This window comes from Eurosta solidaginis, chromosome 5 (assembly GCF_040869045.1).
Source record: "Eurosta solidaginis isolate ZX-2024a chromosome 5, ASM4086904v1, whole genome shotgun sequence".
Lineage (NCBI taxonomy): Eukaryota > Metazoa > Arthropoda > Insecta > Diptera > Tephritidae > Eurosta > Eurosta solidaginis.
Window position 1 is genome coordinate 144,568,001 of NC_090323.1, and position 27,952 is coordinate 144,595,952.

Consider the following 27,952-nt stretch of genomic DNA (forward strand, 5'->3'; position numbering starts at 1 on the left):
GCAAGCAGCACAATCTGCAGGAAAACAGCTGAACTTCTTGGTCAGACTCCAATACCGTCCTTTCTTGGCTACGATCAAATCCTCGAAACTTCAAACAATTTGTAATGTACCGTATTGGTGAAATCCTCGAAGGAAGTAAGCTTTCAGAATGGCGATATGTGCCTACTAAGCTTAACGTTGCAGATGATGCTACAAAATGGAAGAAACCTTTCCAGTTTGATTTGAAAAGTAAGTGGTTTGCAGGACCAGATTTCTTGTAGCAACCGGAATTTCCGTGGCCTCAAAGAATCACGAACAGTATGGAAACCAAGTAGGAATTAAGACCATATATAGCATTTGTTCACGTTATGGAAAATTTCAACGATAATTGTCTGGAATTGAACAAATTTTCAAGCTGGAATCGCATTTTACGAGTTACTGCTAGTATTTTCATGTTTGGGCTTAAGCTAAATAAGGGGATAGCCCTAAAGATGAACAAGGATTACGACATGCCAAATAAAAGTTTAATATTGGCAATGGCAGAAAATTACATATATCGAAAAATACAATTTAGTACTTTTAAGGATGAAATATTCAAAAATTGCAACTGGCGAAAGGTACAATACTTTGCTGATATATTCTGGAAGCGTTGGATTCAAGAATATTTACCAACTTTAACACGTCGAAGTAAATGGTTTCAAAAGGTTGACCCAATTGAAACTGATGATGTTGTCATTATAGTAGATCCGAATTTGCCTCGAAATAATTGGCCAAAGGGGATCGTTCAATTTGTAATACAAGCAGCAGATGGAAATGCTAGATGTGCTACCGTAAAACCAAAATATGGAATATTTAAGCGGCCTGTAACCAAATTAGCAAAGTTAGGTGTGGCTGGTTAAAATCCGTGAAATTTTAACGGGGGAGAGGATGTTACAGACCCTTGCTGTTACAGATACTTGCTGTTCAAACTGTAATTTTTATATTTCATAGCAATCCATGTCAATAATATTGAGAAAGCAGTTTTGCCTTTGATTTTGAATTCATTGGGACAATTTTCTTGTTTAAACTATAATTTTTTGAAGCACTAAAATAATTTAAATAAAAATTGCTATCAAACATATAGTATTGATTTTTTTCCCAACAGGTAGTGTCGGACTGGTCCTCTTTATACACCTACGGGTACTGTCGGACAGATCCCTTTTGTACTGTTCGATACTTCCTCTTTGTATCCCTTTGGGTACTGTTAGACAAGCCCTCTTTTTATCCCTACGGGTACTGTCGGACAGATCCTCTTCGGACCTCTACGGGCACTGTCAGACAAGTCTCTTTTGTTGGCCTATGGGTATTGTCGGACAAGTCCTCTTGCTACCCGCACGGGAATTCTTACGGATTTTATAGTTTTTTAACTCTAATACAATATTCTTAATTTTTTTTCGTATTGGTGTTGTACAATAATAAAAACAAAATAAATATTACGATAATGGAACGTATGGTCCTATTATCTTAGGTTCGGTATAGAGCTCCGCATTTTTCATAAATAATTCTATTCAATCACATTTAATCTTTTTATTTTATTTATTTCGATGCTGTTTTTTTTTAAGTTTTTTTTTTCAATTGGCTACATAAATTTCACACTGACTGATGCGAAATATACCCAAAAGGTACTAGAAGGAATCAATTATAGCCCAATGTGGACAAAAAAGATCTATCGCAGACGGCTCTCTTTGCCAATATTATTAAGTCTAATAGAAGGCAGTCACCTTTCTCACTATTTGAAATATTTTCAATAAGTTCACTATGTTTCCAGTAAAGGCTTGGTTTCCTCGAAAGCGGTGCCGCCATAAAGCGATGAAAGTATAGAAGCGAGATGGATTGTAAAAAAACGTTGCACAGTTAAGTTGGCCTTAACGTAAGTTTGCGGCACGCCAAGCCAAACCACCTCTCCCATGACGGTGCAAACCCTGGAATTTGCTTCTCGTCTATAAATTAAGGCTGGTCATTGTCCCTTTTTTGGCGTTGAAATCATGAACCAACGCCAAGGTCTGCAATGTGTTAGCGCAATTGCGCCAAGCAAATTTTTGACGCTGCTTAGTTGGGTATTATTGGCGGTAGTTATGTAATTGAGCTGAAATATGTGCTATTGCATTGAGTTATTGGCGCTACTAGCGATATGAACTTGAAGTGGGAAGATGATTGGTTAGTTGATGAATTGATTTCCTTTTATCTCTATTTTAACAAATGTTCCGGATGAGTCTGAGGTTTGAAACAGATAAATGCTTCCTTCGAAATCAACGCAATAACTCAACATTGCGCAGAGTTACACAGCCTTACTATAAGGTTTAAATGTGGAAATGCCCAGAAATTTGCGTGTGTGTCACAATCATGCCAGAAATGCTGGTCTGCTTTGCTTTGCACACAGTTTGACAAAAGTCTTGAAGAAAAAGTGGTATGTGAAGCACTCTGGAATATACCTTTTTGGGACTATATTGGGAAAGTTGTAGGATAGTTTAAGGGCTACGTGAGGTGATTTTTTCGGGATTATTTCGGAACAATTGCCGAATTATTTCGGACATTTCCTCTGGATTATTTCGGAATAATTTGTAATTCGGAATTGTTCGGAATAATACCCATTTTTCGCATATCCTCGACACTTTCGATAGGACATTTAAGGATCCCTTCGAGCTGGTTCGTGACTATGACATACAGCATTCCGAGCTTGGGCATAGCCATTTTGGGAGGCGGGACTTCACGCCCAAAATCCGGTTTTTTCGGTAGCCACTATCGACTTGATCAGTGGTAGCGCCTAACAACTTTTTTTGATATCCTACTTAGGTCAACCGAAAAAATCGCTAGTCTCAACAGCAAAAAAAGTTAATGCTAGCATTGCTCATCCATTCATCCGTCTACCTGTCAACTGTTTTGTCCGAGGGGTCATCATCACACGTTTTTATACTCAGTTGAGCAGAGCTCACAGAGTATATTAACTTTGATTGGATAACGGTTGGTTGTACAGGTGTAAAGGAAGCGAAATAGATATAGACTTCCATATATCAAAATCATCAATATCTATCTATAAATTTGATTGAGCCATGTCCGTCCGTTCGTCCGTCCGTCCGTCTGTCCGTTAACACGATAACTTGAGTAAATTGTGAGGTATCTTGATGAAATTTGGTATGTAGGTTCCTGGGCACTCATATCAGAGCGCTATTTAAAATGAACAATATCGTACTATAACCACGCCCACCTTTTCGATATCGACAATTTCGAAAAACCGAAAAGTGCGATAATTCATTACCAAAGACGGATAAAGCGATGAAACTTGGTAGGTGAGTTGAACTTATGACGCAGAATAGAAAATTAGTAAAATTTTGGACAATGGGCGTGACACCGTCACTTTTAAAAGAAGGTAATTTAAAAGCTTTGCAAGCTGTAATTTGGCAGTCTTTGAAGATATCATAATGAAATTTTGCGGGAACATTACTACTATTACTATATGTATGCTTAGTAAAAATTAGCAAAATCGGAGAACGACGACGCCCACTTTTAAAAAAAATTTTTGTTAAAGTCAAATTTTAACAAAAAAATTAATATCCTTACAGTGTATAAGTAAATTATGTCAACATTCAACTCCAGTAATGATATGGTGCAACAAAATGCCTAAATAAAAGAAAATTTCAAAATGGGCGTGGCTCCGCCCTTTTTCGTTTCATTTGTCTAGGATACTTTTAATGCCATAAGTCGAACAAAAATTTACCAATCCTTGAGAAATTTGGTAGGGGCTTAGATTCTAGGACGATAACAGTTTTCTGTGAAGAAAGGTGAAATCGGCTGAAGCCACAGCCAGTTTTTATACAAAGTCTACCGTCTGTCCTTCCGCTTTAGTACGATAACTTGAGCAAAAATCGATATATCTTTACTAAACTCAGTTCACGTATTTATCTGAACTCACTTTGTATTGGAATAAAAATGGCCGAAATCCGACTATGGCCACGCTCACTTTTTCGATATCGAAAATTACGAAAAATCCAAAAAATGCCATAATTCTATACCAAAAACCAAAAAGGGATGAAACATGGTAATTGGATTGGTTTATTGACGTAAAATATAACTTTACAAAAAAACTTTGTAAAATGGGTGTGACACCTACCATATTAAGTAGAAGAAAATGAAAAATTTCTGCAGGGCGAAATCAAAAGCCCTTGGAATCTTGGCAGGAATACTATTTGTGGTATTATATATATAAATAAATTAGCGGTACCCGACAGATTATGCTCTGGGGCACCCTGGTACACATTTTGGTCGATATCTCGAAAACGCCTTCACATATACAACTACCACCACTCCCTTTTAAAACCCTTTATTCCTTTTATTTGATACCCATATCGTACAAACACATTCTAGAGTCACCCCTGGTCCACCTATAGAACTAAGGCCCACTCCCTTTAAAATACTCATTATCACCTTTCTTTTGATACCCATATCGTACAAACAAATTCTAGAGTCACCCCAGGTCCACCTTTATAGCGATATCTCGAAAAGGCGTCCACCCATAGAACTAAGGCCCACTCCCCTTTAAAATAATTATTAACACCTTTCGTTTTATACCCATATCGTACAAACAAATTCTAGAGTCACCCCAGGTCCACCTTTATGGCGATATCTCGAAAAGGCGTCCACCCATAGAACTAAGGCCCACTCCCCTTTAAAATACTTATTAACACCTTTCGTTTTATACCCATATTGTACAAACGCATTCTAGAGTCACCCCTGGTCCACCTTTATGGCGATATCTCTAAATGGCGTCCACCTATAGAACTGTGGCCCACTCCCTCACAAAATACTCTTTAATACATACCTTTCGTTTGATACACATGTCATACAAACACATTCCAGGGTTACCCTAGGTTCATTTTCCTACATGGTGATTTTCCCTTATTTTGTCTCCATACCTCTCAACTGAGTATGTAATGTGGGTTACACCCGAACTTAGCCTTCCTTACTTGTTTTGCAATAAGTTTCATTTAACGAAATGTATTGTAATGATACTCAACACACTACTATAAAAAATAAATATTATTTTAAAATGAAATATAGTTCTGTGATAATTCAATTTTTAACGGCTGTGGCAACGGCTTAATTTGATTGAGCCATTAAATACTCAGAGCTACAACGCTAAAATTTTAAATGAACAAGTTCGTTAGTTACTTAAAAACCGTTTTTAACTATTTTGAAAATAAAGTGCGGTGCAACGCTGACTAAGGCTGCTCGAATCTTATGAAGATCTCTGCATCGACTTCAAGAATGAGTTTATGTAATATCCATCTTTCCTTTTCAAAATAGAATTGACCTAGACAAGAATCACAAAATCGGCTGATTACCACGCCCAACTTTCTATATAACAATGAAAAATCGACCTATAGAGCACACATCCAACTTCGATATCTGAAGCCTCTATCGATTTTTCCCATATTTTTGGCTATGAAAAATGTGCATACATACATATCGCTTCCCCGGTTCAATAATGACGACATTGTAAAATATTAAGTTTTGGTGAAGCAAGTTTCAATATTTGCGCTAACTAGAAAAATGTGCGAATGCAATAACGACGCAAGTGGTCTAGCGCGGAAACTATTTGTAATACAATTATAAAATTTATACACAGCAAAGATTAGTACTCTTTAAAGCTTTTGTGTGCGTTATTTCGAAACTTTAAAATTGACATTTGCGTCATTATTGAACCGGGGAAGCGATATGTATGTACATTGTTCATAAAAATACATTTACACAGCGAGTTCAGATTTTAATTGAAGCTGTAAACATAATGCCGAGCGACGACGACCTTTGCCGCGCCGAGCGTTGACATTTCTTAGATGATTCGCCTACTCAACACACAGTATCTTAATTTTTTGCTTTAGCACTTGATTGCTAAAGCACGCCAAAAATGTTAGGAGCTGTATCGAAAGACTCGTTTCGTTCCCAGGAATCGTAATTCAGTGGGCGAATATTAATATTACAACCCTTTAATTAAAAAAATACAGTTTATATATACAGTTACGTTTCCATAAGCTTGGATGAGTTAAATTTTTTATAGCGTTCGTACGCTGACGTGCTTTGCAAACAGAGTATATTAACTTTGATTGGATCACGGTTGGTTGTACAAGTATAAAGGAATCGAGATAGATATAGACTTCCATATATCAAAATCATCAGTGTCAAAAAAAAATTTGATTGAGCCATGTCCGTTCGTCCGTACGTATGTCCGTTAACACGATAACTTGAGTAAATATTGAGATATCTTCACCAAATTTGGTACACGAGCTTATTTAGACCCAGAATAGATTGGTATTGAAAATGAGCGAAATCGGATGATAAACACGCCCACTTTATATATATATAACATTTTGGAAACACAAAAACATGATTATTTAGAAAATAATACACCTAGAATATTGAAATTTGACATGTGGACTGATATTGAGACTCTTGATAAAAATTTAAAAAATTGTTTTAAAATGGGCGTAGCACCGCGCACTTGTGATGAAATCAATTTTACAACTATTATTAATCATAAACCAAAAATCGTTAAACCTATCGTAACAAAATTTGTCAGAGAGGTTGCCTTTGCTATAAGGAGTGCTTTGAAGAAAAATTAACGAAATCGGTTAAAGGCCACGCCCACTTTTATATAAAAGATATTTAAAAGGGTCGCGGACGAATCAAATAAGCTATATCTTTGCAAAAAAGAGCTTTATATCAATAGAATTTCATTTCCCAAGTGGATTTATAACAATAAATAGGAAAAACTTCAAATTTTAAAAAATGGGCGTGGCACCGCCCCTTTTATGGCTAAGGACTTTTCTATGTTTCGGGAGCCATAACTCGAAGAAAAATTAACGGATCGTAATAAAATTGTGTACACATATTTTCTTTACAGCAGAAAATATTTCTACTAAAAATGGACGGGATCGGTCAAAGACCACGGCAATTTAGATATAAAACAGGTTTAAAAATGTCGTAGATGAAAATAATAAGCTATAACTTAGCAAAAAATAGTTTTGAATCAATGATATTTCACTTATCAAGTTTTATTGTAAGAGGAAATGGGGAGAACATTTTTTTTAAACGGGCGGTGCCACGTGTTATGTAGAAAAGTAATTTATCTGAAATGAAATGTGCAATTGAAGCTCACGCTGAGTATATAATGTTCGTTTACACCCGAACTTAGACACCTTTACTTGTTTCATAATAATACTAATATTTTTCTTTTTTGTTTTAAACTTGTTTTGAAAATTATTGTTAACTTTTTGGTTCGACATTATTTAGAAGCGTGTTTTTTACAAAGAAACATACATACAAGTGAAGCTAATATAAGCGTTTTAAAAATAGAAGCCTGCTCTTGAAATATTTGTGTATGGGCGTGCGAAAAATCACTAAAAAGCGTTTTCGGGACAGCACAAACCACAAAAAAAAAACAAAAATAAAAAAACAAATACTTGTGTCAAAATTTGTTAAAATAAGAAAAAATTGAAAATACATTTATTGGAAAATAAATTTTTGTTTAAAAATTAAATTGTTTGTACGGAGCACGTACAATACTCAGTTTTTAAATTGCTATTTTTTCTTAAACTAAAAAAATGTATGCAGTGCTTATCTCAAGCAATGATTATACATGGATATTTACTCAAGTATAAGTAGTCTTTTTTCAGAAATGAACATTCTTCATGTTTTTTAACTTAGTTGATCTGAAAAAATACAAAAATTTTATTTACAAATTTGTTTTTCTGTCATATATGTAATACTCCTATATTGCTCCAAAAGGCTAGGTACATTCCCAAACATCAGAGTGCCGATATATTGCTGTTTAAACGTTTTTGTTTTTGTATTCAAAAACCGAATGTACCTAAATTTAAATTTTTTCTTGTCCCGCTTTTTTTGCTACAATCAAAAAAATTGTATAGGCTGTCTTGTTTTGTTTTCGAATTCAAAACACCTTGCGAGCATTTTCTATTAGCAATATAGGAGCCATAGTACAGGTCTACAAGTAGGATATGTAGCAGCGTGCACATACACAGCCACGCTCACCTGATAAAATGCTTGTTCTTGTTCGTTTTTTGTGTGGATGCTATTTGGCACTGTTGTACTTCTTAGGTCCAGAAAAAGTATAGTAGGTGCTAACGAAAACTGCGTAAAAATTTAATTGTAAAATTACAAAGAAATATCCTTATTTACTTTCAAAAGAGCACTTATTTACATCTCTCTTTAAAATCCATATGTTTTGGACAATTTTAGTTAACAAATTGTGATACTTTATTACCGGGGACGATTGCTAAAACCTGACCAAAACCGTCGGGTTTTTGCCTCGCTTCGAGGAATTCGAATACTTTTTCGCCTTTGGACTATTGATAACAGGACAAAACGAGTGTTTTTTTTCTCTTTCCACATTTTTGGACGGGTTATTGCAGTCGATCTCGATTTCAAGCTGTTTTTTGCAGACAACTTTTGAACGGGTAGAAAAACAAAGCACCCGTGTTAGTATTTTTAATACTGGAATAACTACGAGTTCTCAGATACCTCAATTCAAGGCTTTTGTATAATTTTCTGTAGGACCCATATAGGTGCACTACATTTTCATACTACGTTTAAAAAAATGTACCATCACAGCAACCCATATCTGATATTCCGCTCCTTTTTTTGTTTCCTTGCGTCGCTTTCCACGACAGCAACGCCGATAATTTTGACACTTCCTCAGTGTCAAACGCATGTTCCACGCAGGTTCCACTGAGTTCCACAATAGTTTGACACTGACCGAAGTGTCAAACGGCAGTGTGTTAGAAAGAGAAAGGAATTGTTTCCTTCTCATACATATCACACTTTTAAACCTGTACTATGATAGGAGCATTACATATATGTTTTCTGTATAATTTTTTTTTTTACTTTTTTTCTCAAGCTGAAACTAATTTTAAATTCTTCCTCCTTGAAACGTTGAGGTGTGATATACATATTTAAAAGAGCAATTCGAAAATCGGCGAAAAATAACTTTTTCCTTGAAATGCTTGTACTATATACTTCTAAGCCAGATTTTTATTCGCAGCACGTTAGTAAAATACGTTCTTCATACGTCGATCCGCCACTGACTCCGAACATCATATGAGGACCATTTTGGAAAAATTTCGGAACGTTGTAATTATCATTTCTGTGCTATTTCTGGCCTGTTCGGAATCGAAGATTGTTTTGGGAACATTTCAAACCATTTATTGGATCGTTCAAGGACTGTTTCGGCTCATTTCGGGGCTATGTATGATTCTCTTCGACAACATTTTAGATACGACTTTACTTTCCATTCATTGGGAGACCATTTCGAGATTGTTTTCGATACTATTCTGGAATGATCTCAGCGCCGTTTTCTGGATCATCTCGAAACTATTACAATTTGATTTTCCTTTTTCTAAAGAATAGCTTATTTACAAATCGTTAAATTTCTGCGTTTATTTCATCTAGAACAAGAAAATTTTGTATGTTGGTTAGATCAGTGCCCAAACTTTATTGGAAAAGTGGGCAACCTATCTGCAAAATTATTTAAATTTTTACACGTCGCTTTTAGGTGTCAGTTTTGAAGTGAAATATCTGTGAAATATTGTTATATACCGCAGAGTTATTTAAGTAGTTAAAGAGAATTCTAGTATCGCTAGTCTTTTTATTCAAAAAGTTAGATAATATTGAATTTGTTTAGCACCTTTTGCCAAGAGCTTGGACTTTGACAGAAAAGCGCGCAAAATTTAAAAAATATTTAAATGTTTGAACTGGGCAACGCGTTCTTTGTATATGCGGCCTTATCCGTTGCTTCACCTGGGAGACGAGTTCGCTGTATGGCCGCACGTATATCTTGTGAAACAATGTTTGTGGAATGTAGAATGTGAAGGGAGGCAAACAGTTAAACTTCTCTTAACTTATGGCGCTGTATAAAAGCCCTGGCAAATTTGACGTATCCATATCCATATAAAACAGCTGACCCAACCAACCTTATGGAAATCACTGTAATTGGTCAATGGTGCGATAACGTAACGCCCGAGCTATAAGCTGGAGTCATTGGTGCCGTATGTCGTATCGCTGTATCCGTATCCCTAACGTAATCAGCTGTTTATCGTTACGACGGTAAACCAAAACCCAATAGGTTGGTTACGATACGGTTACGACTTTAGCGGCACCAATAATCGATTGCATTGATTCTCATAAGGTTGGTCGAATCAGCTGTTAAAAGGTTACCGATACGGTTACCGATAAAGCACCAATGTCTCCAGCTATAATCATATATGAGTTGGTGAATTTATTCACTTTTATTTACTGTTTTGGATACGTTATGACTAAGAGACTTATTGTTTGTGGTATATGTTTGTAATTTTTTGCGTTTTCTCCATTTTTTTGAAATTAATTTTTAGGTTAAGGCACCAATAACTGATGTCAATTGATATGGATAAGTAAAAATATGGTTATGACTATGGCTTTATGAATATGTCAACTTTGTCAGACCCTTAAGGGACAGAGCGAAGCAACGCCTTAAGAGTTCTATACAAACGCGGCCTTGCCGATTTGCGCTGCTTAACTTCTTGTAATCTTCAGCTAAATCTAATTCGAATCTAGTGCATATTGTTTGCTCCCAGTATTCATATGTATATAAAATTTGGTAAACTTCTTGGCAATTTTTTTGCCTAAAAGAACTTTTCAATGGTGGGAATTTTCAATACCATTTAAATTTGGTTAGTGACATTTTCGCGGTATCACAGCATGAAGCTACACGTTTCTTTCTCATGTTGCCACATGCATACATAGCTAAATACGTGTAACTTATTAGGGGGACTCATGTAACCGTATAAATGCCTTATAAAGTGTGTAAACGTATAAATTTATCTAGTTTACGCACGAGCTGTCAAATTTTGTATGAAAAATCATTTACACGATTTACGCGCACATTTTACCGTGTAAACGTGATAAACTCAAAGGAATGCAACCTTGCAGACATAACAGCTGATAAAAACTATTTGCGTTTGCTAAAAAGTTAATTCAAGCAATGGAGGAGGTAAAATAAACAATTCTTTTGTAATTTTTCCATTTTTATATATAATCTATTGTATTTCAGAACACAAAACAAAAATCCAAACGAAGAAGAGTAAATCCATCACACCGATGGACAGAATCAGAAAATATGGATTTAATTGAAGCAGTTGCTGACGTAACTAGAGGCCGGCCGGAGTCTTTTGAGGTATGTATACAATTGTTTTGAGTGCATTAATTGCTGATAACTAAAAGTAATCTGTTTAAAGTTTAACATATGCGGTAGTCGACTTAACCTGCCCAATATTGCTGCCACCAGCTCGACTAACTTTCAATTTAGCTGCAATATTTACCAGCCTTGGCCAGGAGCAATGTGTCGCATATTTCTTTACATATTTATATGTGATTGTTTATTGCGTATTTTATGCCAACTTGCACTGACCCAGCGTTGCTGTTACATGTTTCAACTAAATATCGCCGTTCAGGCTGCGACAGTCTGTTGTATACATATGTACATGTGCATAATTGTGGCCGTATGTATATACGTTGATTTTGTGATTCTTTTACTAGGATTCTATGGTCTACCTACTTTGGCAAAATGATGTAAATACTTATATTCAAATATTTTGCTATTTCAGAAGCCGACAGCCGAACGCTTCTACACAAGAATAAAATAAATGGCAAGCAGTCTAGGACAAATAGAATGGATGTCATTAAAATGCAAAATGAGATACCTCAAGGCATCGTACGTGTCTGCTCTCGATTGGAAGAACAAGACGGGGTCTGGTTTGTTGGCCAGTGGTGACGAGTCTAGTGTGACAGCATACATACAAAAAATATGCCCAAATTTCGATATGCTTGCTGATATATTTGGGCAGCGCAAAAATGTAAGCCCGCCGTTTATTTTCGACAGCCAAATTGATACGCAAATGACAATCGTACATATATATATTTACATATTTATATGAAGTACGCAAATACTTTTGTTGAGTGTTTTTGCAATAGGGGGACTCATGCTAGCATATAAACTTATAAGGTGTAAAATTATTTCATTTACACACGCGGTTATATGAACGCACCTAGTAATACTCTTGATAAACTTGATTGTTTTTCAGCTGTATTATTGCCAGGGATGCACCTTAACGTTAAGCTAATAGTTTATCAAAAAATGTCCACCGTTTCCGTTGAAACACTTCGAAATATTATCGATAAAGAAATTATCAAGATAAATTGTATCTCGTTTTTAACCGAAACGAAAAGCTTTCGTTAACGTTAAAAACGTTAACAAAAATGCAGGCATGCTTAACGAACGAAACGATATCATTTCGTTACGATAATCAACGCTAATAAACGAAACGAAGTCACTCCGTTTCGTTTATTAACGTTAAGATCGTCAAATTAACGTTAACGAAGTGACTTCGTTTCGTTTATTAGCGTTGATTATCGTAACGAAATGATATCGTTTCGTTCGTTAAGCATGCCTGCAAAAATGTGATACTTTATGTTTGAATTGTGCTGGCAATGCTATAGCCATGGTGAAGCCGTAAGGTGGCAACAGCGAGCGGACATACACACACAAACTCCATGTAATTTGTTTGTGTAATTCGTTGGTGGTAATGTCAAAAATACTCTGAGAAATGTTCGTACTGGCAAAATTCATGAGAAAAGTCGCAATCAGCTTGGCTAATGCTTTCACCTTTAATTACTCCGCCATCAATCAGCTTTGCCAGCATAGTTTGAAATTAATAATCAACATAAACGATTTGATTTCGTTTTGATATGGCAGAAAACGAAACAAAATCACTTCGTTAATTTGTCGTTCTTAACGTTAATAAACGAAACAAAATTACTTTGTTTCGTTTATTAGCGTTAATTATCGTAACGAAATGATATCCGTTCGTTGGTTAAGCATGCCTGATTATTGCCAAACAAATTTTTTTGATTGTTATACAAATTAAAAAATACTAAGATTAAGTGAAAAATCAAAACTAAAACGCCTTTACTTGCTGATGTTGGAGATTTCTGATGAAAATGCCGGCTGTAATGTCTGCAAGGTTGCATTCCTTTGAGTTTACCGCGTTTACACAATAGGGGGACTCATGAAAGCATATAAACTTATAAGGTGTAAAATTATATCCATTTACACACGCTGTTATATCATAGGTGCGTTAATTAATACTCTTGATAAACTTGATTGTTTATCAACTGTATTATTGCCGAACAAAATTTTTTTTGTTGTTACACAAATTAAAAAATGCTAAGATTAAGTGAAAAATCAAAACTAAAACGTATTTACTTGCTGTTGTTGGAGATTTCTGATGAAAATGCTGCTGTAGTGTCTGCAAGGTTGCATTCCTTTGAGTTTACCGCGTTTACACAATGAAATGTGCGCGTAAATTTATACAAATTGTGTAAATAATTTTTCATAAGGGGGACTCATGATAGCATATAAACTTATAAGGTGTAAAATTATATCCATTTACACACGCGGTTATATGAACGCACCTAGTAATACTCTTGATAAACTTGATTGTTTTTCAGCTGTATTATTTCCAAAAAAATTTTTTTGATTGTTATACAAATTAAAAAATACCAAGATTAAGTGAAAAATCAAAACTAAAACGCCTTTACTTGCTGATGTTGGAGATTTTTGATGAAAATACCGTCTGTAATGTCTGCAAGGTTGCATTCCTGTGAGTTTACCGCGTTTACACAATGAAATGTGCGCGTAAATTCATACAAATTGTGTAAATGATTTTTCATACAAAATTTGACAGCTCGTGCGTAAACTAGATAAATTTATACGTTTACACACTTTATAAGGCATTTATACGGTTACATGAGTCCCCCTATACAAAATTTGACAGCTCGTTTACGCACTAGATAAATTTATACGTTTACACACTTTATAAGGCATTTATACGGTTATATGAGTCCCTCTAAAGAAATGTGCGCGTAAATTTATACAAATTGTGTAAATGATTTTTCATACAAAATTTGACAGCTCGATTACGCACTAGATAAATTTATACGTTTACGCACTTTATAAGGCATTTATACGGTTACATGAGTCCCCCTAAAGAAATGTGCGCGTAAATTTATACAAATTGCGTAAATGATTTTTCATACAAAATTTGACAGCTCGTTTACGCACTAGATAAATTTATACGTTTACACACTTTATAAGCCATTTATACGGTTACATGAGTCCCCCTAAAGAAAAGTGCGCGTAAATTTATACAAATTGTGTAAATGATTTTTCATACAAAATTTGACAGCTCGATTACGCACTAGATAAATTTATACGTTTACACACTTTATAAGGCATTTATACGGTTACATGAGTCCCCGTAAAGAAATGTGCGCGTAAATTTATACAAATTGTGTAAATAATTTTTCATACAAAATTTGACAGCTCGTTTACGCACTAGATAAATTTATACGTTTACACAATTTATAAGGCATTTATAGGTTACATGAGTCCCCCTAAAGAAATGTGCGCGTAAATTTATACAAATTGTGTAAATAATTTTTCATACAAAATTTGACAGCTCGATTACGCACTAGATAAATTTATACGTTTACACACTTTATAAGGCATTTATACGGTTACATGAGTCCCCCTAAAGAAATGTGCGCGTAAATTTATACAAATTGTGTAAATAATTTTTCATAAGGGGGACTCATGATAGCATATAAACTTATAAGGTGTAAAATTATATCCATTTACACACGCGGTTATATGAACGCACCTAGTAATACTCTTGATAAACTTGATTGTTTTTCAGCTGTATTATTTCCAAAAAAATTTTTTTGATTGTTATACAAATTAAAAAATACCAAGATTAAGTGAAAAATCAAAACTAAAACGCCTTTACTTGCTGATGTTGGAGATTTTTGATGAAAATGCCGTCTGTAATGTCTGCAAGGTTGCATTCCTGTGAGTTTACCGCGTTTACACAATGAAGTGTGCGCGTAAATTTATACAAATTGTGTAAATGATTTTTCATACAAAATTTGACAGCTCGTGCGTAAACTAGATAAATTTATACGTTTACACACTTTATAAGGCATTTATACGGTTACATGAGTCCCCCTATACAAAATTTGACAGCTCGTTTACGCACTAGATAAATTTATACGTTTACACACTTTATAAGGCATTTATACGGTTACATGAGTCCCCCTAAAGAAATGTGCGCGTAAATTTATACAAATTGTGTAAATGATTTTTCATACAAAATTTGACAGCTCGTTTACGCACTAGATAAATTTATACGTTTACACACTTTATAAGCCATTTATACGGTTACATGAGTCCCCCTAAAGAAATGTGCGCGTAAATTTATACAAATTGTGTAAATGATTTTTCATACAAAATTTGACAGCTCGATTACGCACTAGATAAATTTATACGTTTACACACTTTATAAGGCATTTATACGGTTACATGAGTCCCCGTAAAGAAATGTGCGCGTAAATTTATACAAATTGTGTAAATAATTTTTCATACAAAATTTGACAGCTCGTTTACGCACTAGATAAATTTATACGTTTACACAATTTATAAGGCATTTATACGGTTACATGAGTCCCCCTAAAGAAATGTGCGCGTAAATTTATACAAATTGTGTAAATGATTTTTCATACAAAATTTGACAGCTCGATTACGCACTAGATAAATTTATACGTTTACACACTTTATAAGGCATTTATACGGTTACATGAGTCCCCCTAAAGAAATGTGCGCGTAAATTTATACAAATTGTGTAAATGATTTTTCATACAAAATTTGACAGCTCGATTACGCACTAGATAAATTTATACGTTTACACACTTTATAAGGCATTTATATGGTTACATGAGTCCCCCTAAAGAAATGTGCGCGTAAATTTATACAAATTGTGTAAATAATTTTTCATACAAAATTTGACAGCTCGTTTACGCACTAGATAAATGTATACGTTTACACACTTTATAAGGCATTTATACGGTTACATGAGTCCCCCTACAGAAATGTGCGCGTAAATTTATACAAATTGTGTAAATGATTTTTCATACAAAATTTGACAGCTCGATTACGCACTAGATAAATTTATACGTTTACACACTTTATAAGGCATTTATACGGTTACATGAGTCCCCCTAAAGAAATGTGCGCGTAAATTTATACAAATTGTGTAAATAATTTTTCATACAAAATTTGACAGCTCGTTTACGCACTAGATAAATTTATACGTTTACACACTTTATAAGGCATTTATACGGTTATATGAGTCCCCTTAAAGAAATGTGCGCGTAAATTTATACAAATTGTGTAAATGATTTTTCATACAAAATTTGACAGCTCGATTACGCACTAGTTAAATTTATACGTTTACACACTTTATAAGGCATTTATACGGTTACATGAGTCCCCCTAAAGAAATGTGCGCGTAAATTTATACAAATTGTGTAAATAATTTTTCATACAAAATTTGACAGCTCGTTTACGCACTAGATAAATTTATACGTTTACACACTTTATAAGGCATTTATACGGTTACATGAGTCCCCCTAAAGAAATGTGCGCGTAAATTTATACAAATTGTGTAAATGATTTTTCATACAAAATTTGACAGCTCGATTACGCACTAGATAAATTTATACGTTTACACACTTTATAAGGCATTTATACGGTTACATGAGTCCCCCTAAAGAAATGTGCGCGTAAATTTATACAAATTGTGTAAATAATTTTTCATACAAAATTTGACAGCTCGTTTACGCACTAGATAAATTTATACGTTTACACACTTTATAAGGCATTTATACGGTTACATGAGTCCCCCTAAAGAAATGTGCGCGTAAATTTATACAAATTAGGTAAATGATTTTTCATACAAAATTTGACAGCTCGATTACGCACTAGATAAATGTATACGTTTACACACTTTATAAGGCCTTTATACGGTTACATGAGTCCCCCTAAAGAAATGTGCGCGTAAATTTATACAAATTGTGTAAATAATTTTTCATACAAAATTTGACAGCTCGTTTACGCACTAGATAAATTTATACGTTTACACACTTTATAAGGCATTTATACGGTTACATGAGTCCCCCTAAAGAAATGTGCGCGTAAATTTATACAAATTGTGTAAATGATTTTTCATACAAAATTTGACAGCTCGATTACGCACTAGATAAATTTATACGTTTACACACTTTATAAGGCATTTATACGGTTACATGAGTCCCCCTAAAGAAATGTGCGCGTAAATTTATACAAATTGTGTAAATGATTTTTCATACAAAATTTGACAGCTCGATTACGCACTAGATAAATTTATACGTTTACACACTTTATAAGGCATTTATACGGTTCCATGAGTCCCCCTATTGTTTTTCTTTTTGTTGGGTTTTTGGTTTTTGCGTTTGTTGCACGTTTCTTTGCGTAAGCTGTTGCACTAACCATGGCATGGCAGCAGCCGGGCACATTTTGCTAAAACTTTTGCAATTGTTAACAATTTTAATGGCTTGCACTGGGCAAAAACATAAATTTACCGGCTGACAATTTGGTAAACGAGGTCACTCGAACAATTCCAATTAAACAAACAAAAAAATTCCATCCACGTTTTAAGTTTTCAGAAAATCAAGCAATTAAAGAAAACAAATAAACAAACAAAGGAACAAGCAACCAAACAATAAAGGGGGCACTCAAAGAAAATAAAAATATGTGTGGTGGAAAATCTATTGGGAATCGTTATCGTTCAAATGTCGAAATAAATCATATTAATTGCACATTGCTTTAAATAAATGGAAATGCTCACACATGCACACACTCTACATATACATACATTGAAATAAACACCTCACAAACATTCTCGGAGTGCTTATAACTTAGGATTACCGATATGAGTCCGAAATACGTGAATAATATGAGCCTTAGAAGTGTGATCACGGAGTATTATTTTATGATTCTAATTTGATAAACTAGGTAGCTTCGAAGATAAACTCAAAAGCGTTGGTATGTCCTATTTACAGATAAGCCGCCCAGACTACTTTCCTACTCTGTTTATTGTAAGGGCGTACTCCCAAATATCGTTTTTTTCAGATAGGTTCGGGAATGATTCGCAATTCCAATTCAAGCATACGTCATTTACCTGCAGTGCATAATGGCTCTGAATACCGTCGTTGAAGAGTCTTTTGTGACTCCAATAAGTATAGAAAATTATCTGTTTATGAGGCCAATAGGTGTCATATATGGCTCCTATTCAGACTCATAAAGTATTCAGACTCATAAGGAAATTAGGCTCATATCGGCCGACTATCGCAAGAAGGAAAATACATTCATTCCCGACTCATAAATGCGCTCACAATGAGCGTAAACGATCCGAATTAGGACCTCTTTCTGACTGCGTCCTTTATTAAAAAACAAAAAAAAAAAAAAAACAAATAAATGGAAGTATTAGTATAACCATGGTATAAGCATTTCAAGATAAATTCATTTGCAAATTTTTTACGTAAACAAAAATTGGTGGACGCAGGAAGGGCGGGTTGGAGGAGGAAACGATCGACCACGTTTTTTGTCGCGAGCCCTGTGCTTTCCAGGCTATGACTCCAGCTATTAAGAGTGACACGACTGTAAGATCTAGAAGCAGCACTGCTAAGGGGACGAAGTTGGGTCCCTGTTTTTGATAGGGTTTTTAAGTTTGGTTGTTAAACAAGCTTCTGGTAATACTACGCACTCATTCAGTCTAAGTGAGGTCCTCATGGATCGGCCAGTTCAACCTAACCAACCCTAGTAAAGTGGGCGAGAATCGCCTGAGAACCACGCCTACTTTTTGGAAAAAAATGTCTTAAAAGTTTGCAAAATATTTATGGTACTTAACTACACTAGCAGTAAGGGTATTGAAGTGCAAAGTAGGAAAGTTTTAAAAAAATTGAAAATCATCCGGGACCGCTTCTTTTTAGTTAATCTCCTCGCACAAACGCTTCATAAGTCGGTCAAAAATAGAACCAATGTTTGTGAAGATTTGTAAGAACATAGTTTGTGTATAGCCTCTTACGGAACTCGATACTGTACACATAAATAGTTTGTTTCAGGTTTCATATCATGTAGTGTTCGTGAAATTTGAAAAGTATTCTTAATAGATATGTGAGAGCATATAGCTGGGTATAAAATATTCGGTTTCTTACTTGGTTTTTACTGAACTTAAAATATCTCATTAATTAAAAAAAAAAAACACAAACACAAAGAGTATACTAGATTCCTTTTACATAATATGGGAAATAGCATTGATACTTTGATTTGAGTATTTTAAATGAGTATTAGAAAAGTTCTATAACTACTAAACTCCATGGGAAGTTACTCCAAAATCTATTGTAAGACTCCCCAATTCTGAACTGAAATTCGCGAACAAACTTGAAACGAACCCAATGGGACGAGATAATAGAAACGCACAGAATTTGGATGAAAATTTCAACGCATTCCTGTGTTTTCTTTGCACCCACACCACTTCGATATCCAGAAATCCTCGAGTTCATTTCATGTTTGCTGCCAGGTATTGTTTATAAGACCTGCACTCCGCCATAGACCCTCTTTTTAGGTACTAGCTAAAAGATTTATTTTGCTATGCTATCATGTTTGTGACAAACATTTCGTTTCAGCGTTTACCCATTACGACTACTGATATTAGTCCGGACTTGGGACGAAGAGCAACAAACCATTGGCTGAACGGCACTCTCTTCGAGAGCTCTGTCGAACCTTTTTGCTGCCCAAATTTTTGCTAACGCTAAGAATGATATGTATGTGCTTATTAGCTAATACCGCTACAATCCTGTTAACCCAGTTAAATATTCCTTCATTAACAGAGCTTGGATGTAGCATGGATTTCATCATGGTGTGGCCACAAACAAACGTCTTGATTTCTGATGTCAGTTGCTAATCCAAACAATGCTATTTGGAGTAGAAATTTTAAACACTTTTGAAAGCCATTCAGTTTTCGTAATATTCGCTCCATATTTACAAAAATGGTCCTAATTAGTATATTCTTTATTTAGATGTTGTGCCTCTTGTGTACCTGGGTAGATACATATATACAATGTATGCTAACGGTTTTTTACAATATTTCTTTATTTTTACATAAGCACAAATATTTATCTTGGCTTCTATTTACTGTGACTTTTCTTGCAGTTTTTTCCAAGTTTTTTTTTCTCTAGCTTCGACCATAATTGCATAATATCGGTTTTGTTTTTGAATTTTATATAGCGGCAGTCTTTGCAATTTGTTGCTCTTGTTTTTGATGCCGCTGAATATGGGTAACTAAGCCAACCACAACGTCTACGGTGCATGCCGTCAATTTTGCTGCAATTTTTCTTTTCATTGTGTAGGTACATTTTCACTTTTTAATTTTATTTTCTTCATCTTATCTGAAAACATATTCATGCTGTTAACCGGTCAGTTAATCGGTTAGTTGGACAGTAAGTGCAGACATTTGCGGCTGTGGCAATGGTTGTGTGCGGCGAGGCTTTGTTACCTATGCAACGAACATAATAACCAGCGCCGCGGACAGGGGGAGGATAAGCCAGGGCAATTGCCCTGGGGCCCGGAAGGTTTTTGGGGGCCCGGCAAGGCAAAGCAGTATTGACGGTACTCTAACTAGGATTTCACAGATACATACACATTTTGTTGCTACAAAAAATTGTTTAACAGTTGAAAATCAATAAACTAAAATGATAAGCATCCAATCAAATACTATGAGGCATAGTCATAGTCGAAACAAAATGTGATTTTAAGTTAGATAAACGTTTTTGACACAATTTATAAGCGCTATCTGTCAAAAATGCTTCGAATATCTTAAAATCACATTTTATTTCGACTATAACTATGCCCCTATCGGTTTGGTCGTATTGCTTTTTCATTTTTGTAAAAGCCAGCGACATCTGTAAATACAGGCTGAGAATAAACTAGAGCGTTAATTTGAAAAAATTATTACACTTGACTTGTTTTGCGAAGCGCAAATTTGTGCAAACATATGACTATGCCGTGGATAAGCTTACATCAAAGTCATCCATTCAGCAAAATTTGGGATGTGATTCGCTGCCACCATTTCAACTTCTGAACAAATTTCATGAATTGAAGATGGAATTATTATTTCTTAACATCGGCATAGCATTAAGAATATTTTGCACACTTCCAGTCAGTGTGACTGAAGGGGAGCGTTATTTTAGTCTATTGTCCCGCGTGAAAAATTTGTTACGTTCTACTATGAGCCACAATCGCTTGACAAGTCTTAGAACATTGGCGTTGGAGTCCAGCCTTGCTCGCAGCATTAGTTTTGAATTGGTAATTTCCATATTCGCAGACCAAAAAGCACGGAAGGGTTTCCTTGGCTGATTCAAGCTTTTAAAATGTACATATTTAGAAAAAGTTAATGTAAGCAAATCAAACAATGAAATCTAACATTTCATTTATGTAAGTGCTCCAGTAATTCTTATTTTATATGAAATAAAACTGACAATGTGAATTGAAAAATTTATGTGTTATATTATTTTTTTTACTGGATTGAGTTTATTTTTTAGGGGGCCCGTAAACTGTCCCAGGGGCCCGGCTCGGCTCTCTGCGGCCCTGACAATAACAGCAAAAACAACAACAACCACAGCAGTCTTTAAAGCAAAAGTAAATGTAGAAAAACAAGGCGAGACATGAAGTTGAACAGACAAAATGGAAGCTGATAGCTAAACTTGAAAACAACAACAATATAAACAAAAAACTATAAAAACAGCGAATACCGAACAATAGTCAAATGTTTGCAACAACAATTACTTACCTGAATTCGATTTATGACGCGATTAACAAAGACAAAAAGCGAATAAGTAATCGCGCTAATCTGTTAAATATGAATTTCATAATTAAATTGTGTGCATTTATTTTAAAAACGTACTATTATCATAAAGACAAATGGAATGGTAAAAATATTTCAATATCAATCTTTATAAAATAAAAAAAAAAAAAAAATTTATGTAAGGCGCGATAACCTCCGCAGAGATCTAAGGCCGAGCTTCTCTTCCAATTTGCTTCGTGCTCCTCTTGATTTTCCCTACAAATTGGCCGGACGAGACCTACATGTTTTATGTCGACTCCGAACGGCATCTGCAAGGCAGATGAGTTTTCACTGAGAGCTTTTCATGGCAGAAATACACCCGGAGCGGTTGCCAAACACTGCCGAGAGGCGACCCCGCTTAGAAAAATTTTCTTCTAATTGAAAAACCTTATTTCTAAAATTTTGATGTTGCTTTGCCCGGGGTGTGAACCCAACGCATACGGTGTGGTATGCGGAGCACGCTACCATCACACCACGGTGGCCGCCAAAAAAGTCGGCATTTAAATATGAAAATAATAACAAACATACTCATTTGCGATTGCAAGACTAGCACATCGGTCGAATGACCAGAGTGAAATCTGGAGGACTAAACTTAGTTCAGTGCGGCCAGTTTACAAACAACTTCAAAATCCCTCTTTTGTTACTCTCTGAACTATTTCGGCCCAATATAGTATGTATCTCTGATGCTGTTATTCTAGCCACAAAAACACTCCTGGACGCTAAGGATGTTGGATGTTTGCGGATGTGAGCAGCACTTTTCCGGTACGCTTCTGTACTAGCCCTACTGCCGCGAAAACAAATTGTTTGACTCTTCGTACTGTGAAGTCTGTGCTTCAGTCTACCCTTACAGCAATCATGCCTTACTGCGGGAATGCTCCAAACCCCTTACTCTGGCTTTTTTTGCTAGAACATTCGATATCTGTCACAAGTTTTCCCACCAGACCATCTTTGCTCTGCTAATTTCTCATTTTTTTTAACAACAACAGATTCCTATATCCTTCCCAGCACTGGCGGTTCTTCTTCTTATAGCACTGCCTTGCCACATCTAATATGTGCGATAACTCACAAATTGTCATCGATATCCACCCATAAGGGAAGTCCAAGGAAACGTGCAGTTTCAAGGGGTTTGGACCAAAGAGACATGAGCGTTAGACACGTTGGTTCCAATGTTTTGGTGGGAACACATTACATCATCGTTAATTGGCGCTTAGCCGCCTAAGCGATTAGGTCGATAACAAATCACGCCAACTATTTCGTTTCATAATATTGGGAGCACCAAGCGAAGTCAAGTCTTCTTTCACCTGCCTCTCCCAACTAAGTGAAGGTCCCCTTCTTCTGCTTTCAAATAGCTGTGCCGATTGAATACTTGCTTGGCCGGAGCGTGTTCGTCCATTCGCATAACATGATCTAGCCAGTGAAGCCTTTGGGCTTTTATTCGCTGCACTTTCTTCCTATCTGCATAAAGATCATACATCTCAGCATTAAATATCCTTCGCTACTTGCCGTCGCCGTTACGGACACATCTTCCGGGGAAATTTTTTTCGAATACTCCATCTCATCTTCTTTCGACACCGTCCATGATTCCTAGCCTTACATCAGTAAGGCTATGATCAGTGACTTGTGAGGCGTCAGTTTTTTTACGAGAGAGCACTCTAAAAGGACCTATAAAGCATATGTCAGGGTTCGTTTAGGATAAAAAAAGGTTTAATGTATTAAAATTTCACAGATTGAAGTTGCACCAGAACGACGCGTGAATCCTTGGGAAGTCTGCTTTCCTACACTGCGCGTTCGGGTATTAGGCTTAGAGAACGGGGCTCACCAGATACAAATCGAAATAAGAAGTCTCCGACTATGTGTGGATGTGACTGAGGATCTTTGTATATTTGTATACACATACTATATTTGGCCGAAATAGTTCAGGGAGTAACAATGGAGGGATTTTGAAGGTGTTTGTAAAACTATTTATCACAGACCTCCGCACTGAACTAAGTTTATTCCTCCAGATATCACTCTGGTCATTCGACCGATGTGCTAGGGCTTGCAACCGCAAATGAGTATGTTTTTTATTGTTTTCATATTTAAATGCCGACTTTTTTGGAGCTTCTGATCAAGTTTGTTTTGGCTGTAGTTTTTTGTTACTTGTTTTGATGAGTTTGCATCTGCGTCATTGTGTTTATGTCGCCTTCAAAATTGTCCCATCATTTGAATGCGTTTGTCAAGTGCTGCCGTTAAAATTTAGACATACATACAAATATATATATGCATGAAGAAGGGAGCGAACAGAGGAGCGGGTTTCTTCTTGTTTTTAGTATTGTAACGAATTTTCTGCAAATTCCTCTTATTTGCCCTTTTGCTAGGTTCGTATCGCTAAACTGTTCAATAAATAACTCCAATATTGAATAATGGAAAAATGGCCTTTATTAAAATACTTCACAATAACACTCAAACTGTGGAACGAATAGCTTAATAAACAAACTGATAGCTCAAATGAAACTACACTATTCAAAATAATACTGCTATTGCTCGCTAGATATCGTCTTAGTCGTAACTGCTTGACAACTCAAATCAAACTCAAACTCCTCGCCTTTACTGTCGCGCCTTTTATACTTTTTGATTTCTAATTGCATACTTCTAGGCTTTTCCATTCCAGAACTTACTAGTTAGTTTCGGCTACAAAATCGCCAGCCACAACTATGTGCACAAATTATTGCCCTCTCTTGTGACAACTCAGATAGATATATGCATGTGTTTGTGCATTGCCGCTCCACTGCTCGTATACGTACATATGTGTAGACGCAATTATTTATTAGTTTATGTAGATACATAATGATTGAATTATTGATGTGAATGTTTGTAGTTTACAGTCTCTCGAGTACACATAGGCGTATAAGTAAATGCATCTGTGTGTGACATCTCTCTGGGCTGCCTTATATATGTGTATATTGCTTAGCATGGCCTTAGTGATGGTATAGCTTAGTGATGCTAATATCCGTGACACTGCCCTCCACCTAAGCCTGATCGTCCCGATCAGACAAATCTCTCGATCTAAACGCTGCTAATCTTTCCAAATGAACCACTTTCATTTTGGTTCGTGGTTTGGTAGTGGTTTGTTTGCGGTACACTACATCGTTGATCCGGTTTACAACTTTGTATGGGCCTTCCCAGTTACACTGCAATTTCGGGGAGAAACCTTTTTTTCGTTGTGGGTTGTATAGCAGCACCAAATCTCCTTCCTGAAACCCTTCCGAATTAATTGCTTTATCGTACCTCGCTTTCATCTTGTCACTCATAATCTTTGCTCGTTGCCTTACCAGATCGTGTATCTCTCTCAGCTCTTCTTCCAAGACATCAGTGGATTTCTTGACATTCCTCTCCGCATCGGCATCTATCCCATACTTCAAATCAGCTGGCAGTCGAAGGTCATTGCCAAAAATTACCTTTGCGGGAGTTTGGCCCGTTGTGTCATGTACTGCCGATCGGTAGGCCATCAAGAATAATGATATGTGTGTATCCCAGTCCTTATGGTACTTGTCTACTACTTTCCTTAAATGCTTCTCCAATATTCTATTGAAACGTTCCACCATACCATCGGACTGAGGATGCAATGCAGTTGTCCGTGTTTTTCGAATGCCCAACTTCTTGCATATTTCTTGGAACACAGCTGATTCAAAATTCCTGCCTTGGTCAGAATGTAACTCCATTGGTACACCATACCTTGCAACCCATTCGTTTTAAACCACTTCTGCTACTGTTTCTGCTTCTTGGTTTGTGATTGGGTATACCTCTGGCCATTTACTGAAATAATCCATAACCACCAGTACGTATTTGTTTCCGCGGTTGCTAGTAGGAAATGGACCTGAGACATCCATGGCGATCCTTTCAAAGGGTGCACCTGAAATATACTGCTTCATCTGGCCATGACTTCGGGTTTTGGGCCCTTTCGTTCTGTTGCATACCTCGCAATTGGCAATCCACTTGGTGACCCACTGACGGCAACCAACCCAATAGAATCTCTGCTTAATTTTCTCGAGTGTCTTCGTGATTCCAAGATGACCTCCACTTGGGCCATTGTGCAGCTCGCTGAGCACGGCAGGAATCCTCTTTATGGGAACAACTATCAGTTTCTTCTTGCATTGACCATCCTCACTTTCCCATACTCGATGCAAGCAACCGGATATCAATTCTAAACTGTTCCACTGTGCCCAATATGACTTCGCAATGGGACTCTCTACTGACATATCCTCTCTGCTTGGTCTTTCGTTTCGTTCTAGCCCTTGCATAACATGTGACAGATCTGTATCTTCTAGCTGACACTTCCTTAGTTGTTCCTTGTCCCATTCATCCGTACACGTTATAGTCATTAGCCGGACATCTATAATGTCTTCTTTAGCCTCGGCCTTTGAACAGTGCTTGCATTCCAAACTACATGGTCTTCGTGACATTGCATAAGCATTTCCATGGTTACTACCTTTTCGATGCTCAATGGAAAAGTCATAGCTTTGTAGTCGCTCGATCCACCGTGCCAATTGTCCTTCCGGATTACGGAACTGCAGAAGCCATTTCAACGCTGCGTGATCTGTCCTGACACGGGATCGCTGGCCGTAGAGGTATTTGTGAAAATGTTTAATGCACTCTACCAATGCCAACAGCTCTCTCCGCGTAACGCAGTAGTTCCTCTCTGGTTTTCCAATAGAACGGCTGTAATATGCAACTACGACCAGTTGTGATAAAACGCCTCCCATAGCATATCCACTCGCATTTGTATCTAGAATAAATGTTGCTCCTGGAATCGGATATGCTAACATTGGGGCAGTGCACAAACGCTCCTTCAATGTTTGGAAAGCCACTTCTTGCTCCTTCTTCCATTCAAAAGCTTTATTTTTTCTTGTAAGCTCATGGAGGCTATGGGCTACGCTGGAAAAATTTGGTACAAATCGGCGGTAATATGTGCACAGCCCAAGAAAACTTCTCAATTCTTGTAGGTTCTGTGGTATTGGCCAATCCTTTACAGCCTCTATCTTTTCGTTCGCAGTGCAGATGCCCTCTGTCGTTACCTTGTGACCCAAATAACACTGGACCACGAATTTCAACTTTTTTCTTTACCAGAAACGCCGTTATGAAATTCGTATGTAAAATCACCCCCTGATTTCGAAAATTGAGTTCATTTTTAATTCTATGGTACCGTTTTTGAGATATTTGCAATTTACCGTTATTCGAAAAAACCAAAAAGATGGCTCCCTTTAATTACGTATATCTCACGAACGCGTCAAGCAAATAGGTTTACAGAATCGGAAAGACGATAAAATTTGCTATAAATGCATCATACATTGTTTTTTGCTCAGCCATATAGTTTTCGAGATATTAGCCCATTATTTCAGATTTTTGTTTTTTTTTTATGAAAAAATATGAAAAAAATTACTTTTTGCGAGGGCAGCATTCCAAAACCACAACTTTTTTTCCGAATTTTTTTATTTACGTAAAGCTCTGTTTAATTCGAAAAAAGATAAGCTATCATCGAAGAAAATCGATGCAAAACTACGTAAGTTATAAGCGATCAAATAAAAATACCCAGGTTGCGCAATTTCAACGTATACCTGAAAACGTATGTATGGTATAAAGAAGAGTGAAATATCTAGCTATGCTCTGTTTCTATTTAGTTAAAAGTTCAATATATGAATGAAATTACCCATAGTTTTAACTTTTTTTTTTAATTTATTTATGTTTGTACTATATTCTAACAATCTTTATCTTAATTTTATTTTACTATGTAGTCGAAATAATTATGTGTTCGACTTTGACGCTTATTCAGTTTAGGATCGGTTTCTCTTATGAGAAACCAGCAGTAATCACCCATCATAGCGACGTCGCAGAATCCTTGATATCGATTTTCAATTAATTTCATTTGCTGATGAAACCTTTCGCCATGTTCGTGACTTTCGTCGCCAAGATTTGCCGGAAAAAAGCTCAAATGTGAGTGCAGAAAGTGAATTTTTAACGACACATTTACGCCTGGAAGGAAAATATTAGTTAGGTAAACAAGTTATAGAATTTTCGGA

The 27,952-nt window shown here is 36.1% G+C and overlaps 1 pseudogene; it reads left to right on the plus strand.

Annotated features, from left to right (window-relative positions):
- Positions 1 to 10,971: 10,971 nt before the first annotated feature.
- On the plus strand, positions 10,972 to 12,048 carry LOC137254305 (uncharacterized; annotated as a pseudogene).
- Positions 12,049 to 27,952: the final 15,904 nt, after the last annotated feature.